General features: G+C 36.3%; 1 protein-coding gene across 7 annotated transcripts in view; it reads right to left on the reverse strand.

The window, feature by feature from the left end:
• The window catches only part of LOC106673148, a 472,569-nt gene that overhangs the window by 167,133 nt on the left and 286,862 nt on the right, over window positions 1–18,574 (reverse strand). The gene's annotated exons all lie outside the window — the stretch shown is intronic.

Here is an 18,574-nt window from a genome sequence, read left to right on the forward strand (position 1 = left end):
AATAAACGACTTGTCAATAAACACTTAACTAATATTTAATGAAGTTTATATGATAAAAAGTTTCTTTGGACCGTAAAACCACCAGATCGCTGAGAAATGTTCTTATCAAGGTTTGTCGACGATAAAAAAAAGTAACAACGAAGAATTTTTTTAACGGTACAGGAGGGTTGTAGACTGCAAATTTCATTTCCCCGAACCATTTGATAGAATAAAAGCCATACGATCCACTCGAGGGAACCAGGGCTGATAAAAGGATCGATGATTAAAGGACCAAGCTTCGTGAAATTTTGAAAACCTCTCCGCAGGTTAATATTTCCTTTTTTCAACCCAACATCAAGGGAAAAGACACGATTTTCAAATAGTAGCAACAGTGACCATATGTACAAGATGAATATTTTATGGATATCGCACTTAGGAGGGCAACTAATTTATCCATTTTTAATATTGTTCGAAAAGCTTTAATTGAAGATATTAATACTGTTAATCAAACAATACTCATAACCAGGTATTCTACTACTGGAGAAGAATCGAATAGAAAGGCGACTATTCGCAAATCAGCATTTCATTTGGACACTTGAACAATAGTTCTCTACACAGACAAGTGCCGGTTTGGTTTGTGGCAATGAAGACCGGGACCGTGTACTGAGAAGGAATGGAGAACGCTTTGCTGAATCACAGCCCTACGACAGTGCAAAGACAGTTTGGCATGGAGTGGAATGCCTAACCGTTTATCATACAAAATTAACTGCACTAAGATAAGGAAGATCTCGAAACTGTGGTCCATTAGCTCCATTCAATGGGGTCAACTTCGTTTCAACTTGATAACGCTCGAATGCATGTAGCTCCCCTTACTTGGAGGATGTAGGGTTTACTGCAATGAATTGGCTTGCAGGTTCTTCTGACATGAATGCCATAGACCAAATTGGGTACGATAAAGAGCCGGGACATCATTCGCCAATTCCAACAAGCGCTCATCTTGTAGAATGGTTATTCTGTTTCATAAGATGTAATCCGATCGCTTATTTACTCGATGGCAAGTAGATCTAAGGCCCGACGCGAGGCCTGAAGAGGTGATATAATATATAAGAGCAAAACCAGGTGAGAAATTGTTACCAGGTACCAGGGTCGAGGACATACACTAGAAATCAAACGCATAGCATAGGAGTTAAATCAGGCATATAAATTCATTGTAACCAAATACATTCTGTAAAAATTAATTAGTAAATAAACGCACAAAATTACCGAGTATTGAGAAGGCATGGAGAATGCTTTGCTTCAAGTGTCAAGCGTGAGTCACGGCCTTTGCAAAGACAGACAATTTCGGTAAGGAGTGGAATCAACGGCCAAACCCATGCCGAATTGATTATCATACAGAATGGATGTTTGTTTGCACTAAGGTTAAGGAAGACCTTCTCTAAACTGTGGCCGATTAGCACCATTTATTGGGGACAAGTTCGTGTCAGTGCTTGATAACGCTCGACCGCATGTAGCTCCCGTTATTTGGAGAAGTAGGGATTACTGCAATGAATTGGCTATCACATTTTCCTGACATGAATCCCTTAGAACATACGGGGCAAGGTAAAAAGACGGGACATCGTTCGCCACATCCAACAAGCGCTTTTCTTGTAGAATGGGTATTCTGTTTCATAGGATGTAATCCGATCGCTTATTTATTCGACGGCTTAAAGACCTAAGGCCGACCGCGAGGCCAGAAGATGTGATACATGTTATTAAGAGCAAAATCATGTAATAAATTGTTACCAGGTACCAGTTTCGGGGACATATACTAGGAATCAAATGCATAGCATAGGAGTTTATCAGGCATGTAAATTCATTGTAACCAAATACATTCTGGAAAAATTAATTAGTAAATAAACGCACAAAATTACCGAGTATTGAGAAGGCATGGAGAACGTTTTGCTTTAAATGTCACGTGTGGGTCACGGCCTTTGCAAAGATAGACAATTTCGGCAAGGAGTGGAATCAACGGCCAAACCCATGCCGAATTGATTATCATACAGAATGGATGTTTGTCTGCACTAAGGTTAAGGAAGACCTTCTCTAAACTGTGGCCGATTAGAATTATTTATTGGGGACAAGTTCGTGTCAGTGCTTGATAACGCTCGACCGCATGTAGCTCCCGTTACTTGGAGTAGTAGGGATTACTGCAATGAATTGGCTATCACATTTTCCTGATATGAATCCCTTAGAACATACGGGGCAAGGTACATCGTTCGCCATATCCAACAAGCACTCTTCTTGTAGAATGGGTATTCTGTTTCATAAGATGTAATCCGATCGCTTATTTACTCCATGAGTGGGAGACCTAAGGCCGGCTGCGAGGCCAGAAGAGGTGATACGCGTTATTAAAAGCAAAACTAGGTAATAAATCTTTACCAGGTACCAGGATCGGGGACATATACTAGGAATCAAATGAATAGCATAAGATGTTTATCAGGCATGTAAATTCAATGTAAGCAATTAATTATGTGCATTGAGCGATCGGATTACATCCTTTGGAACAGAATACCCATTCTATAAGAAGAGCGCATGTTGGATATGGCGAACGATGTCCCGTCTCTTTACCGTGCTCCATATGTTTATGGAATGCCAGGAAACCGTGATAGCCAATTCATTGCGGTAATGTAAGCAAGTAAACTCATTGTGGAAAATTTTAGGGATGGTTAGGGATGGTGTTCTAGTAAATAAACATTTGTTCTTCAAAATGAAAACCCGATCAACTCTTGGATCCTGCATTTAATACCGAGGATAGGTCCCGACTATGTTTTCCCAGCTTCCAACTGAAATAGCTCATTGAAAAAAACAAGATAATCTACGTTTCGAACAGCCTGTTGGAAAGCTCATAAAATACTAACGTTCATAGCTGATTTTGACATTTTTAAAAACATAATGTAACGGCTACAGTTTAAAGAAGTTGATCCAAAATCACCATTTCGAAAATTTAATGATGTTTGTGCAGTTATTTTGTAAATAGTTAATAGACTGGCAATTTGCACAACAAGGGTGGACTAATGGCAAAGGAAATTCTTTGCTAAATCAAAAAATAGGGTCAAAAGTTGGAAAAGTTACATCAGAGGGGAGAAAATTCAGGTTTTATGTAAAGAAACATGTTTTTCCTAAATAAACATTAAAAAATCGTGACGTTTGAACGGATTGAGATAAACCATGACGTATACGGCATTCTAATCCACTTTAGATGTACTCACTCCACGAATGTTTTTGGCTTTGTCAACCTTAACAAAGGGTAAGGGGTAAAATAATAAATATAATTTAACCGGACACGGAAAATGTGGGAAACTGGGCAACAAATACGCGGGCACTGTATTTGAATGAACCCAGATCGTACCTTTCGCTACGTATTCGCAGCGTGTGCCACTATGACGGTGAGGTGTATGGGAGGAAGGGAACTTCTTATGTCGAGGACCGATTTATTAACGGGCATCAGTGATATATAATAAAAGTCATGCCTTGGAAGAAGTTCGATAAAAAGCCCCGAACACATTTACATTTCGCGTGTTTCCGCCATCGACCGTCTTATTAGTATCGATATGTGCGGGAACGACTTGAGTAGTGGATTTGCTACATTTTCAGACAGTACATTCGACAGCACGCACACTCCACGCGTCATTTCCGAAAGTAGACCCTATGGCGTCTGACTTTCCCACAGGGGGTCAATTTTATCTGAGCCGGTGTGCAGTCGTGTGGGATGCCCGATTCCGTGATGTCCCCGTCGAGTGACGAATGATCCCCTGAGAAAACAAACCGAATGATCTACCGCAAATTTCTTATACCAACGGTCAAAATTCTGACATATTAGCTCCTATTCGTCTTCTTTTCCATCAAGACTTTTTCAATAAATCTTATTTACTGAAGATCATTGTTTTTCGTTGTTTTTGTCACAAGGAAAAGCGGAGATTGTAGAGAATATTTAGTTTGTTGGTAGGCAACCTCTCTGAATAAATTTGGAACCGGTACAACTTAGGAAGTAACCTGTCAGAATGCTTTTTGCTAAATAAACAGTTTGTTATTGCCAAACATTACAGTTTAACCAGGTACTCACAACCTTCATTAGTAAACAAAAACTGTTGAATATTTTAAAAAGCCAAACAGATAAAAGGCTAAAGTAAATTTATAACACGATAATGACAAAAAAACAAAACAAAAAATACAGTTAACTAAACAAAACCGCAATACATGCTGGTTAAAACACAATTTATTATTATTTTTACTAAAATAAAAAGTAATATAGAAAAAAGAAATATGTTTTTAAAATTTTCAGTGCATTTTTATTATTATTATTTTTTTTAATTTGGATACCAGGGACTGGAGGAGTTCCCTCCTGAGCACTGCAGCTGAGCTGTACAGCTTATTGTACTTTATCCCTGGCTCCATATTGTGGGGGAGGGCTCGCAACACAAATGTGAACTTAAGCCCCCGTTGTACCGGTGTTCTTCCATCGGAGAAACTCATTTTTGAAGGGGGTTAGGACCATATTCAGGGTCACTGAGATCCGATCCCGCCCCTTCCATTGATGAGTGCCGTGTCAATTTCTTTCAATTGCGGTCACCGGTCCCCTTAGGTCAGAAAAAGTCCAGAGACGACGGTAGGGATCGAACCCACGGCCTAGGGATCTACTAGCCGAGAGTCTGACGCCTTAAGCAATCGGCTACCGTGGCCCCATCGTTTTTAAAAATTTTCAGTACATTACAATTACCTTCAAATATGTAACAGTGAGAAAGGAAATATATACAAAATGAAAAACAATAGTGGAGAAAATACCCGTTAGTACTATTCCAATGATTCCAAACTACTATCTGTTTAGTTAATACTTGTCTCATTATCATTTTCATCTATCAAGAAGTGATCAAAATACCTTTAAAAAAGTGGAAGTCTGTAGACGAGAAGTCGAGTGAATATGGAGGGTGCGGTAAGGGTGAATATCCGAAGTCCTTAAGTTTCCGCAGGGCCTGGTGTTATCGTGAAGAAGAATACGGTTTACCAATGCTGGAAAAAGGCATTGGGGACCGCGGTAGCCGAGTGGTTAGCATGAGAGACTCTCACGCCGCGGTCGTGGGTTCGATTCCCACCGTTGCCCCTGGCCCTTTTTTCCCAATAACCCCCCAAATTTGAACACACATATACGAATTTGTCACATGGCTAATATGCATAGTTCATAACGCAAAAAAAAAAAAAAAAAAAATTATCACTTTCACTATCATCATCATCACTTCTTACGAGATCTCGCGGCCATCGTCTCTTTAGCTCTTTAGTCGGCGAAAAGGTTAGGTATGTTATTAAATGGTTATGTAATTCCTGATGATATTCTCATCATTTTCATTGACCATTTGCCTATAATTGCTGTTTTTGTTTCTGAGATGAGTTTTAGCTTTCGACATTCAGTATTGGGTCGTAATGAATTAATAAGGTTATAAGCAAGGAAAGTCAAGACCATCAATCTGTGACGCGTTTAAAAAACAGCATATTTAAAAATCGCAGTGAGCGGGAAACACACAAAACCAATGCAACGCTACCCGATGCTACTCCATGCCAATCTAAAGTGACCCGTGCACATCTGCCACGCAACGCTACGCTACTCTACGCTACCCTATCTCGCTATGAACTGATTATCGTCGAGTAGCATCGAGTACAGTCGGAAACAAAAGAACCGGACACTCATATTTTTATTCAAACTATATTTATTATTGTCAGGTCAAAATATTAAAACGTTTCTTCGGAGTCTGAAAGACTTAAATATGTACCACTCTGCCTCTTTTTTAAAAATAAACTGTTACAAAATATTAAAACTGACGACCACTGTTTTAACCACTGCAATAACTCACCTGAGGAAGGATTAAAATAAATCCGGAACGTCGTGGATTGAAAGGAAAACTTTTTTTTTGAGATGACCTATTATCCCACCTTCGAGAAAGGAAAATCGTAAGTTGTAATTAATTACAACATACTTATTTTAATCTAAACCAAATTAACCGAGTTCAAAAATCCATTATTTTTATTGTTTTAAAAAATAATTTTAATGGTTTGGTAGAAAATTGATCAAAACACCGAAAACCATTTTTTGATATAATGAATTTAACTAACAATTTATTACACGGTTTTACTCATACAATTTAACTAACAATTTATTTCATAGTTTTGCTCATAAAATTACACCATTTTGTAATGTCGGGTAGCATCAGAACAGGACACTCATCTTTTTTGTAGTTTATTTTAAACTAAGTATATGAAATTTTGTCGTTATATTAATTACAACATGCTTATTTTATTGTAAACCAAATTAAACGAGATCAAAAATTCATTCGTTTTTATTTAAAAAAATTAATTTGACTGATTTGGCAGAAAATTGAACAAAACACCGGAATAGAATTTACTGATGAATGAATTCAAGTAACAATTTATTACATGGATGTGCTCATAAAATTTAACTAAAATTTATTTCAATGCTCAATATAGTGCATTAAGAACAAAAGAGACGTTGCGACTGTACGTGGCGTGCGCCTGACGTCGCATAAATGTGCACACCCTACCAAAACGTGACAAGGCGTCGGGTAGCATCGAATAGAGTCGCATCGGGTAAGTGTGTTCCCTACTGCAGTGTCGTCAACTGAAGTTACTACAACATATTGATGGTTATTTTATTGTTATTGTTTAATGTAAGTTGATGCAAAAAAGGCCACACTGGTTTGTAGAAAAATCTTAAAGCGCGAAAGCGTCTTTCTCCTATCTCGCCTTCCGCTTGTTTACGATTTGTCAGATTATCCGGGAAGTGACAATTACAGGAAACAGTGCTGGAATTGGGAGCAAAAGGCTAAGAAAAAAGATAAGATCCTGGCCGCCAAGGACGAAACGTTCTCTCACGCATCTCTTCGTTGCGCCCTTTCGGGTCAAGATCGCCGGGATGAAGACAGTCATCACGATCAAGGGGCCGTCCCATTAGTCTAATTTTTGTGTGTATCTTTTTTTTTCCTTTGCACCGAACAATGGGACATTTTGCCTGAACCTCAATTATATCGTAGGAGCGGAAAAGCCATTCTGACGCTGCACCACAGGTCACTGAGAAATAATTATCGAATCTTTTAGGAATTAGATCATTTGGTAAGCTGAAAACGAGATCGCGGACGTGACAATGTGTCGCCTGATGCGAAATTGATGTAATTGTGATTCGATGTGACGGGACAGTTGTACCCACTCGACAGTTTTATCAGATCCATTATTTATTTATGGTGAATCTTGTTCTATAATACAAAAAATATCAAAATTTCCTGACCAAATTGAACAGCATTACCTACAACTAAAATATCATTGAGAGTGGGATACTTGGCTGAATAAATAGTACCATTAATCTTCAGAAAATTAGGTAAATTAATCAAATCAAAACCACCATAAAATAATCACCAACAAAACATCTTTCGACAGTATTCAAGATGGCGAAATTAATACAGAATAAAAAGGCTTAAGCCTATCGTATCCGAAAATATTTCTAGAAATCTTCAACAAAAGGCTAATTTTGCTGATGAAACCGTTTTGGCCTCGGTTGGTTAACGTAAAAGTCAGGGCTGATGGTCGAGTCTGTGTTTGTAAAACAGTCTCGAGGGCAAAATGGTAATTAAATCTGCCTGATTTTAATGCTTCTTTGAAACAAAAAGTTTGTTAGGTAGGCAATCGGTCTTCTTCAGTGAGAAAAGAACAATTAACTGGGTAAATCCATAACGTTGCCTGGGGAGGAAAATATTCAATCAATACAGTAAAGAAGCGTTTTTCATCAAAACAATACTTTGTAAAATAACATTTTTATTATATTATAACGGATAATGTAATAATGTATATAATGTTATTTTCATTCGACCATCGCTGTTACTCAATGTGGTACTAAAAATGTATAAATTCTCTTAATCATATGACCACGTAATGACAAAACATCTAATACGAGACAAGAGCCCTGAATGAGTAAATCAGATCAGAAAAAATGTTAACAACTATTATTTGGAGATCGTGGAGATCGGGTGTGAAGTAGGTTTTAGAAAAACATTTTTCTTTATCGTGCCAACGTTTCGATCTTTAACGAGATCATCTTCAGGGCCTGAGATTTATATACATTGTTTAAATTTTACAAATACATGTAGGGTGTGAAAAGAAATTTATACAATGATAGAAAATTTTATATTTAATCAAAGTATTTATTTTCTGCGTAATTGTGTCGTTCTTGTGTACCGTGTGGAGAGTGCCAGTGAAATATTGATGTTTTATGTTTATATACGTTGGATTTTAAAAGGGTGGGGATCGGAGTCGGGATAGAAAGACATTTTTATATGAGGAGCCGACAATGGGAAAAAATTGGTACTGGTTCGGCCTAGCTGCGACTGAGTTTACATGTGTCCGTTCTGTAATTGAAGCTGTGTTTATCTCTGTTGATGTAAACCATTTCTAAAAAGTTACGTTCATGTTTGTTTTCTTCTGTGTGTAATATTTTTGGATTGTTGAAGTCGAAATTATCTTGGTGTTTAAAATGGTGGGTAGCCAGTGCTGTAGGATTTTCTTTGGATTTTTTGCAATCATAAATGTGCTGCTTTAAGCCAGAAACACACTTCCCCGATGCTACGCCATGCGGCGCAACCCGATGCTACCCGACGCCTTGCCACGTTTTGGTGGGGTGTCCAAATCTATCCGACGCAAGCACACGTCGCGTACAGTCCACAGCGTTTGTCACAATAATCACTATCACAATCGCAACGCATCTTTTGTTCTTAATGCACTATTTTGAGCAAAACCTTGTAATAAATTGTTAATTAAATTTTATGAGCACAACCATCTGATAAATTGTTTGTTATACGTAATTGTTTTAAATAAACTCCTAACCATCATAACTAAACAATGTTTATAAAAACTTATGCATTTTTTTTATCTCGTTTAATTTGGTTTACATTAAAATACCATGTTGTAATTAAAATAACGACAAAATTACATATACTTAGTTTGAAATAAACTACAAAAAATATGAGTGTCCTGTTCTGATGCTACCCGACATTACAACAAAATGGTGTAATTTTACGAGCAAAACTATGAAATAAATTGTTAATTAAATTTTATGAGCAAAACCGAGTAATAAATTGTTCCAATTTTAGTATATGTACCGCCGAAGCGAGTACAATAAATTGTTAGTTAAATTCATTATATCAAAAAATCGTATTCCGGTGTTTTGATTAATTTTCTACCAAACCATTAAAATTAATTTTTTAAATAAAAACTAATTAATTTTTAATCACAGTTTAATTTGGCTTATATTAAAATAAGTATGTTGTAATTAATATAACGACAATAATACATGTAGTTTGAATAAAAATATGAGTGTCCGGTTCTTTTGTCTTCGACTGTACTCGATGCGACCCGACGAAAATCTGGACAGTGGGGATCGCAGAGCGTCGGGTAGGTTAGCGTGGCATAGCATCCAACCTTATGGAAAATCGGAGTTTGGATTTGCGTCGGGTAGCATCGGGTAGCGTCGCATGGCGTAGCATCGAGTAAGTGTGTTTCTGGCTTTACTCTCTTATTTAAACAATTGATTTTGTATATTACGTCAGATTTATTTGTTACTGGTGTGGGATCTTTAATTTTGGAAAAAAGTGTGTGAATTGTTTTATAGTTTTTGAAAGCTATTTTAAAGCTATCGGAAAAGAGAAATGTATTTAATTTATGTGATAGGCCGTGAATGAATGACATGGATATGTATGTTGGTTTGTCTGTATTTGATAGATTTGATGTAGTATTATTAGTAATAGTGGATGGTGTTAGTTGTTGATTATTCTGTTGATTATATGTTTAGGGTAGTGATTGTTATGGAGGATAAGTTTGTATATCTTTATGTTCTTGTGGTTTTTTCCCCACATCCTACATGTATTTGTAAAATTTAAACAAATAAATCTCAGGCCCTGAAGATGATCTCAATAAAGATCGAAACGTTGGCACGACAAATAAACTGTGTTTTCTAAAATCTACGTCACACCAGACCGCATCTCACGATTTCTGAATAATCATTAACTAACGGTCACTAAATGTTAACACAAATGTTAACAACGTTAAACTGGCGTTCCTTCCTAGCCCTATAAAAATCTATCATCTTAGTAACAAGTTTCACGAGATTGATAATAATAAAATGAAGAAAATTGGCTTCTTAACTCCGGTAGCATAAATCAAGATGTTATCACCTTAACGAGATCATGTTTTAACGAGTATATGTGGACAGTTTGATTTATGATATTTTATCATAACGATAATAAGAAAATTTATTTGCAACTGTGTTCTCTCCTAACCTATTTGCGTTCCGTTCTATTTCCATTCGAGCAGGCCCGTTAGGGGCGGATATTATTTCAAGATTAGTCTCCCGATTCGGCTCAAAGGAACCCGGGGATTATTGAAGGCTTTCCGGCCACTTCGTCTGCTTCGTCCGAACATCCCTCTTAGTCTTATAAGCCCTGATTGTCTATTCATCGACCTGTTATTACCTTTATTAGAGGGATCCGAGGAGTCTTGACCCTTGACGGCAACTTATCACATTTCCCAGAACTGTTCCTCATGTGGATGATCCAATTTCCATTATCTTAAATCGAAACAATACCAAATGTTACTTTCTTCCAAATATGCAATCTTTGTAAGTAACATCGACAGGTTGACCTGTTGACGATAAAATTAAAGAGCTCAGGCCATTTAGCTTAAATGTTAGGACGCAGCCAATTTCGTGAGCGTAAAGTGAATAATTTCCGCTCATAATTTCGCGCAGCCCCATGATGAAGCGGGAGAGATGAAAATATTGTCTGAAACTTTTGCTCCTGTCGGCGAGAAACGTAACTGGTTTAAATTCAAACTCGTTTCCCTCCGAGAAAAAAGTTGGGCCCAAATTAAATCTCGCCGAGTAGCCGAAGGGGCGACTGTTTTCTCAAATGATTATACCTAAGCCAGTCGCGATGCCGTAAAAAGGAAATAAGGAAGAAAAGCTTATTTCCCGTGTTTCGAAAAATTAGGTTGTTTTTTTTAAAAGTTTTTGTTATTAAACGAAGCACAATGGACATCTCGATAAGCGAGAGGGCAACGGACAAAACCGGTCATAATCTCGCTTGTCTTTATCTTCCAGAAAGTGAGCCGAGTACAATAGTTCCCTCCTCGTTTAATAATTTGACGTCCCGTATTTTTTGTGTTGGAAAGAGGCCAAAGTAATTTTTGAAAGAAAACCGGGCAAATTTCATAACAGGCTGGTCCATCCTTCAAGAGCTTATCTGCCCATGATAGGCGTTAAAAATATAAACATCCTCCAGGTTTATCAGAAAATTGCAAGTAGTCTCTCCACAAAATGAATTATTCTCTGTAGATCAATCTTTCTTTCCTCGCCGTTTTGTTCTATCAGATTGGGAGCGTCGGTGGCTGCAACGGTTTAGGCGTTGACCCGGCGCTCATCACTGTAAGGTAAAGGCACCCGGTTCGAATCCAGCCCTGCATTCGAATCCGACATACTTACAAATGAGCTTTTTTTTGTAGCGTTTTTTTACCCGAGGGTTGATATAACCTCTGCTGTTGCGAACCCTCGTAAAAAATATATAAAAAAGTTCTATCCGACGCGTTTTGGCCTTTCGGAGTTGAGAAAGGTTAAGTATGCAAAAATAGCCCACCGCAGTTTCTCTTTTGATTGTAGTTCAGAAGGTCATATTTGGGGGGGGGGTTAAATTGGGGAGGGGGGTTTATTTGACTTATATGTCCACATCCCGTTCATCGTAGGTGTACGACGCAAAACGTTTGGTTTTGTTTTGATAGAAGTTTATTAATCCTTAAAAGCAATTGAATTATTCACCACTCTCATTAATTCTCTTTCCCTTCAATACGAATCGAATAGAACATTTTTGGTAGTTAGTGTTGGTAGTGTGTATGGTAGTTACTGAAAATTACTTGAGGTAATGCAATAAACACTGAAGTTAACATGCAAAATGACATTAAATTTAAGGAAGTGAATATGTAGACCAAAACAAAAATATGAATTTAATTGTAAACAATATTTCCAATCAAGTAGCTAATTAGGTAGAAATTACAAAAAAATTATACTAAATTAAATCCGGAAAGGATCCAATTATATTTGAATTACAGTAAAACATTTTGACAAAAAGTTTATTGCCCTTTTATTCAATAAGTTTGAAATGTTTGGCCGCTCGGTTCGATCTTGTTCACTGGTAAGTCGATCATATTTCAATCTTGTTATTCAGTAAACTTTACGATATTGAGGACGTCATTCAGCCTGTGCTGGGCTGTACAAAAAATATTAAATCCATTAGGTTTCGTGGTCTGATTGACAAAATAACTTTTTTCAATTAATTAATGTTTTTATGAAAGGTATTCGTTAAAATGAAAAAGTTAGTGTCACGAGTGGGTTTGAACCCACGATCTTCGGCTCAATGTGCCGCTGCTCTAACCACTGGAGCTATTACTCGTGACACTAACTTTTTCATTTCAACCAATACCGTTCATAAAAAGATTAATTAATTGAAAAAAGTTATTTTGTCAATCAGACCACTAAATATAATAGATTTAATAAGTAAAACGAAGTATGTCTTCACTAACAGCTCTCCGTAGCCAATATGACGCCGAGAATCAAATCCTGATTACACGACAATTGAAAAATGGCAAAAAGAGGAAAGGTTCGAACGGTTATAGACTGAGATGGGGAGTTGGTGTCCGAGTGGATCGAAGTCAAGATAGCGCAAGTGGTTAGAGCAGCGGCGTATTGAGCCGAAGGTCGTGGGTTCGAATCCCACTCGTGACACTAACGTTTTTCATTTCAACCAATACCTTTCATAAAAATATTAATTATACTGGAAGCTTCAAACTCAATGAATCATTTGAAGATAGATTTGTGGATATTCAGTTGCTTAATGTAGTAAGAAGAAAGCTATGAAATCATTCATAATTTCAGGAATGTTATAATAAGAATCACCCTGATAAGAAAGTTATCATTCCAGGATCCTTTGGTATGTTTTAGATTTGTTTATGGCAACTGAGACTCAGGACTTGTACAAATCAAGAACTCACACTCACACAACATTTTCACTATCTCAAACATTAAGCTCAACTTAAAAAGGAAAAGGAGACGAGGAACAAATCAAGACTTAATCCACCAAAGATGTTAGGCCTAATGTTTGAAACAGTGTAATGGTGTGTCAGTGAATTGTCGATTTGACAACCATGGCACAAGGTTGTTGCTTTTTACGTTCAATGCGATATGTTTGTATATATTTACATTCTTAAGCATGTCCAATTTTTTCTCTTTTGGTACGAGTAATTTGAAGATTGTACGAAGTCGCGCATTTTGTTTTCCTTCGTTGTCGCTAAATGGCCTTGTATGTTTTTATTATAGCTCTTTCAGTTTTGTTTTTTGTTTAGTCCGATGTATCTGTCTCGCGTTAATAATTTTTTTGCATATGCGGTTTTTGTCTAGCCAGTCAGCCATGATGGTGATGTTCCTAAGCTGTTTTCTACTTGTGTTTACAGTGCAGGCTATAAGTCTAATTTGGTAAATAGATTCATTAATTTAAATTTTATTTCCCTACATAATGAACGTGGGCCCTTTAATGCATATTTTTGTTGTGCCGTTTTGGTTAAAGTTTCATCTCTCTTGTTCACTTGTTTACTAACCGTAACTGTGTTGTAGTCGTTGTTGGGTTATCTCTTGTACTTCGTGTTTCTACTTGCAATTGGTTATTTTTAAGTAACCTTACAAATGACTTGCTTGTATAATGTGTTAATGATTGTCGTCGTTGATTGTCTGCAAATGTTATAATGGTTGTTGTCTGTTTTAGTAAAAGTAAAAGTTTTAGTAAGTCAAAATTTAAACTATTTTATATGTTGGTTTTGTTGTAGATGATGTCGAATATGTACAGGGTGTATCAGCTGCTATAGTCCAACTTTTTAATTAGAAACCGATTAACTTTACGAAAAAATGGTCTTATACAAACCACAAGTTAATTTTGGTTAGGAAAGTTACATACGTATGGTGGTAACAGATTTAACATAATTTTCTCACCTAGCTAGGAAATGAACCAACTTTGTTATTTTATTCCTGTAAATTCACTAATTTCGTGGTCCGCTTGACCAATTAATATATTACAATTAATTTAGGTTTTTAGTTGAGATAAAAAAGTCAATGGCACGAGCGGGATTCGAACCCACGATCTTCAGATCTAGAGATCTAGAGCAGCGGCGTATCTAGCCGAAGATCGTGGGTTCGAATCCCGCTCACGCCATTGACTTTTTATCTCAACTAAAAACCTTAATTAATTGTAATTTGTTATTTTAAATGAGAAGCAAATATTTTTATTGTATAATTCGATTCTAGAGCTTATTTTAAGCCACTTATACTGAAAGGAAACTTTTTATAGGATCAACCATTTCTGAGTTATGCCCGGCGGAAGACGCAGGAAGGGGGTATGCTTTTCGTAACATTTGGCCCACCCCTTTTATTTCGAAAAGGATTAACTTTAGGGAAAAAATTGTATTATACAAACCCCAAGTTAATTTTGGTTAGGAATGTTATATTCGTATGGTGGTAACAGATTTAACATAACTTTCTCACCTAGCTGGGAAATGAACCAACTTTGTTATTCTATTCCATTAAATTCACTAATTTCGTGATCCGCTTGACCAATTAATATAATACAATTTATTTAGGTGTTTAGTTGAGATAAAAAAGGCAATGGCACGAGCGGGATTCGACCCCACGATTTCAGATCTATTGACTTTTTTATCTCAACTAAAAAACTTAATTAATTGTAATTTGTTATTTTCAATGAGAAGTAAATATTTTTATTGTATATTCGAGTCTAGGGGTTATACTGAAAGGAAACTTGTTAGGACTGAGGGGGGTCGGTGGCCGCAGCGGTTAAGGCGTTGACACGGCGCTCATCGTGAGGTAGAGGTTCCGGGTTCGAATCTTGCGGCCCTGCATTCGAATCCGACAGTGCGTTATATTCACTCGCTCACTATTTAATATTATTAATTTTTACACTCTCTCTTATAATGTTCGTACTTCATGTACTCTGAAGATGCCTCCACCATATCGGATACTCGACCGTTACAATCGCGAGTAGTCGCACAAGTGGCGATCATGTGTTACATATCTATGCGTAATGTTACATTTTGGTTTCTTTGAAAGCATACATTTGATGTCCAATACTTTGACGCATCGGCAACTATTATCGCCATAAATAAAGTAACGAAAGCAGGGAAGAAAATTTTCAGGAGTCTCAGTTGTCCGGTAGACGTCAAGAATTTTCCCTCAACTTGGATGAAATGTTTAAGTATTTTAGGACAGTGTCTCAAAGCCGATTCTCGGCTCTAGGCCCACTATTTTATCACTCAAAGCCCCAACTTTTAATCCGCAATTTATTTCACCTTAATGAGGTACGATGAAAATGACATTGACTGCCTTTGGCTTGTTGCCTGTCATTATAATTCTAAGAGTATTATTTTTATAAGATAATACTTAATAATACTTGGACATCGAAAACTTCAAAATTAATTTATCGAAATAAACTTCAGAGGTGTTTTTTTATTAACTATTGTTGAAACAACGTCGAACATTTTATATTGTGTATGGCTTATCGTATAAAATTTTTTTATTAAAACCTAGCCATTATTTGGGTCTTATTTAAACGACGTCGTTCATATTTTCACAAATGAGGCGATCTAATCCGCCAGAAACCATTTCTACTCTCCTTCCATCATGAGAGGTTTAGCCAATTTGCAATGCAAAACTGTTCGAATTTTTCTTCACAAGGGAAAACCCAGCCCTAACTTGAACGCCCCCAATCATTAATTTGGAACAATTTCTATAATTTAAGAAAAGAAAAAAAATGGGCAATTTTTGGAAATAATAGCGTTTGTTAAGACTTTTTGAAAGCAGAAAAAAAAAAAACTCACGAACCATGCAGAGCAGTAAACTAAATTCTAATTTAAATTAGGCCAAAAATATCGTCACATAATTGATCAAATTAACCGGAAAAATCAGAAATAAACTCTACGCTCCTAGTACATGCCGATGTTTTTCACGAAAATACACTACTAGTGAGATTTTTTACAAATAAAAGCCGATTCTTGTATATTATGTCAGAGTGTGTCGGGAATCAACGAGATGTAGCAATTTGTCAATCGTTGTAATTCGATATGTTGTTTAATTAATGATGATCGGAGTTCACCGGCGGGCGTCGATATAAACGGGGCTTCCCGTCCACCGCTGGCCTTATCCACGACTGACATTTCACCAGCTCTTCCACGCAGGCCTCATCAACGGGGCCGACTCGACAAATACCATTTCCACCTCTCTGCCATCATTAATTAACTATATGTCGCCATATAATTAAATAAGGGCTCTGTCAGGACTCGAAGCGGGTACTGTTTTAAAGCCCAAACATGATTTTGATCGTTGATAATAAAAGATGTTAAACATGAATGATTTTCTTCACTTTTCCTCCTGTAATTCATATTGTTTGTTACGTTCTAAAAAGACCCAAAAAATTTTGGTTTTAATACACATGTAAATAAATACAAAATTGCAGAAAGTGGACAAAAGGGTGATATGTAACCATTCCTCTTTTAAATGGTTTTGTTTTCACCGGCGTTTGATTTATTATTAAGTATATTAGGGGAAAATTCCTAAATAGAACAGTGTTAAATAATAGTTAACATAGCAATGTTTATATATGAGTAATAAGAATTATTATTCAGAAATCGTGAGATGCGGCCTGGTGTGACGTGGGTTTCAGAAAAACATTTTCTTTATCGTGCCAACGTTTCGATCTTTATTGAGATCATCTTCAAGGCCTGGGATTTATAAACATTGTTTAAAATTAACAAATACAATTAGGATGTGGAAAAGTGAATTTATACAATGCAAAAAATATATTTTTATATTCAATCAAAGTATTTCTACTCACTCAAAAGTTTTGTCTTCTGTGTAATTGTGCCATTCTTGCGTGTCGTGTTGAGAGTGCCAGTGAGATTTTGCTGTTTTATGTTTATATACGTTGGATTTTGAAGGGGTGGGGTATTGCATAAATACACATAAATTAAACACATTTCTCTCGTCCGATAACTTCAAAATAGCTTTCAAAAATTATAAAACAATCCAAACACTTTTTTCAAAATTAAAGATCCCACACCAATAACAAATAAATCTGACGTAATCTACAAGATCAGCTGTTTAAACTGTCCGGCAACTTACATCGGTCTTCAATATCTGGACAAGAGAGTAAAGCTACATATCTATGATTGCAAAAAACCCATGCAAAATCCTACAGCACTCGCTACCCACCATTTTGAACACCAACACAATTTCGACTTCCAAAATCCAAAAATATTACATACAGAACATAATTTCTTAGAAATGGTTTATATCAACAGAGATAAACACAGCATCAATTACAGAACAGATACATGTATAAACTCAGTCGCAGCTACGCCAATATCATTAATCAAATTCAACATAGATAACATACATATATCATTACATTACATTCCACACATCAAATATTTTTCATAGTCTAATTGTCCAACAATTTAGCTTTCCTTTTCCTATTTTGTCCCTTTCTATATAATCCTGAAAGAATAATCTGGCCGAACCATTACCAACACATTTTTTTCCTTCGTCGGCTCTTTTCACCTCAAAGAAGCTGTCGCCTTATACAAAAATGACTTTTCTATACCGACTTCCTTCCCCACCCCTTCAAAATCCAACGTATATAAACATAAAACAGCAAAATCTCACTGGCACTCTTTACACGACACGCAAGAATGACACAATTACACAGAAGACAAACACTTTGAGAGAGTAGAAATACTTTGATTGAATATATAAAATATATTTTTTTGCATTGTATAAATTCACTTTTCCACATTCAAAATGTATTTGTTAAATGTAAACAATGTTTGTAAATCCCAGGCCCTGAAGATGATCTCAATAAAGATCGAAACGTTGGCATGACAAAGAAAATATTTTTCTAATTATCGATTAACTGTCACTAATCACCACAAATAAGAATTATGTATACAATTTATAAGCAGCATATCAAATGCAAAGTGTAAAGTTAAAAATAAATTTCAATTAATTAAGGTTTTTAGTTAAGATAAAAAAATCAATGTCACGAGAAGGATTCGAACCCACGGCTAGATACGCCGCTGCTATACCACTTGAGCTATCGTGACTTCGATTCATCGGAGCCTTCCTGTAATGATGATCAAGCCTATTTAAAACTTAAAAAAAATGATGACATTGCAATACTTACACTCTTTGGTAACGACTAAATAAATTACTTCCAAATGATTCGTAGAACAGAAGTATTTCTATAAAAAATAATAAATGTGTGAAATTTACTTTTTATTGTTGTCTGGATCGAAGTCACGATAGCTCAACTGGTAGAGCAGCGGCGTATTTAGCCGAAGGTCGTGGGTTCGAATCTCACTCGTGACACTGACTTTTTTATCTCAATTAAAAACCTTAATTAATTGA

The sequence above is a fragment of the Cimex lectularius genome, unplaced genomic scaffold, assembly GCF_000648675.2.
Source record: "Cimex lectularius strain Harlan isolate CLEC.00 unplaced genomic scaffold, Clec_2.1 scaffold276, whole genome shotgun sequence".
Lineage (NCBI taxonomy): Eukaryota > Metazoa > Arthropoda > Insecta > Hemiptera > Cimicidae > Cimex > Cimex lectularius.